Source organism: Microcebus murinus, chromosome 6, assembly GCF_040939455.1.
Source record: "Microcebus murinus isolate Inina chromosome 6, M.murinus_Inina_mat1.0, whole genome shotgun sequence".
NCBI classification, from domain to species: domain Eukaryota; kingdom Metazoa; phylum Chordata; class Mammalia; order Primates; family Cheirogaleidae; genus Microcebus; species Microcebus murinus.
Genome location: NC_134109.1, coordinates 82,595,743 through 82,597,201, shown reverse-complemented (window position 1 = coordinate 82,597,201; position 1,459 = coordinate 82,595,743). Strand labels below are relative to the sequence as shown.

Sequence of the window (1,459 nt, the reverse complement as noted above, 5' to 3'; positions counted from 1 at the left end):
CAGACTCAAGTCAAAGATTTTAAAGACGATTCCCCTTTCACCCCCCTTTTTTGGTAAATGTTTCATATAAAACATGAAATCAAGTTCTACTTTATAAAAAAAATATTATAATAGTAAAAGTATATGTTTGTATTTCTCTTTTTAAAAAGACATTTAATAACAATACTTCAGAAGACCAGATTTCAGCACCCCCTAGCCCCCCACCCTGCCAGTTGTCCACCCTGGCACAGATACAAAGGCTTAAGGCAAAGGCTCCTGGAGAGGTCTGTCCACCCTGGCTGTGGGCTAGAGACTCAAGGTGAACACACTCTGCTCCTTGCAGGGTCAACAGAAAGGCTTCTCCCTCGTGTTCACTGAGCCATCCTGCATCCTGAAGTAGACTCTCTCAGCCATGTTGATGAACAGGCCTGTGTCCACCACACCTGGGATCATTTTGATGGCTGTGTTCACTTCACTCCATTTGTGTACCCGGTCAAACTTCCAACCCAAGATGAAATTCCCATTACCTGTCACCACAGGACCTGCCTTGTTCACAGCCATTTGGAGTTCAACCACACCCCCAAACTTCTGGCTCACAGCTCGGCTGTGATGTAGGGATGTAGGCCATTGGGATGACCTCGATGGGGATTCCCTTGCGCCACTGATCCCCAAGGTTCTTTGAATCTTTCCTGAAACCAGCGATCACAATGAAGCGACTGGCATTGCCAGCCATGATCTTCTCCTGGGTCAGGCAGCCTCCACCACCCTTGATGAGATTGAGGTCAGCATCTACTTCATCCGCACCATCGATATCAAGGTCAATCTCTGGGTGTCGATCCAGGTCACTGAGGGTTAAGCCATACTGCAGGATGAGCTGACGGGCCTGGAAGGAAGTGGGAATACAGACGAGGTTCAGATTCTCTTGCTTCACTCTTTCAGCTATTTGCTGCACAGCATGGCCAATTGTAGAACCACTTCCAATGCCCAGCACTTGGTTATTCCTCACGTGGTTCTCCACGGCTGCACGGCCAGCCAGCTTCTTTGCCTTCTCTGCCTTGGACATCATGGAGGGGGCCAAGCAGACGCCGCTGGAGGCCCCCCCACTGGCGCTTGTGCCACCAGCACTGCCACAGGTCCCGGACTGTCCATTTTAAGTCGTATCTCGGTAGAAGCAGCAAACTAATCACCATGGAAGAGTTCTTACCATCTATAATAGTGGCTCCCAACTTTTGGCACCAGGGACTGGTTTCACGGAAGACAGTTTTTTCATGGACTGGTTGGGGGGGATGGTTTGGGGATGATTAAAGCACGTTACATTTATTGTGCATTTTATTTCTACTATTATTACATTGTAATATATAATGAAATAATTATACAACTCACCATAATGCAGAATCAGTGGGAGCCCTGCGCTTGTTTTCCTACAACTAGACAGTCCCATCTGGAGGGTGACGGGAGACAGTGACACCCGAAGTGTGTT

At 48.0% G+C, this 1,459-nt stretch overlaps 1 pseudogene; it reads right to left on the bottom strand.

The window, feature by feature from the left end:
* Nucleotides 1-246: 246 nt before the first annotated feature.
* LOC105872526 (ribose-5-phosphate isomerase pseudogene) lies at nt 247-1,066 on the bottom strand (annotated as a pseudogene).
* Between the last annotated feature and the right edge of the window lie 393 nt (nt 1,067-1,459).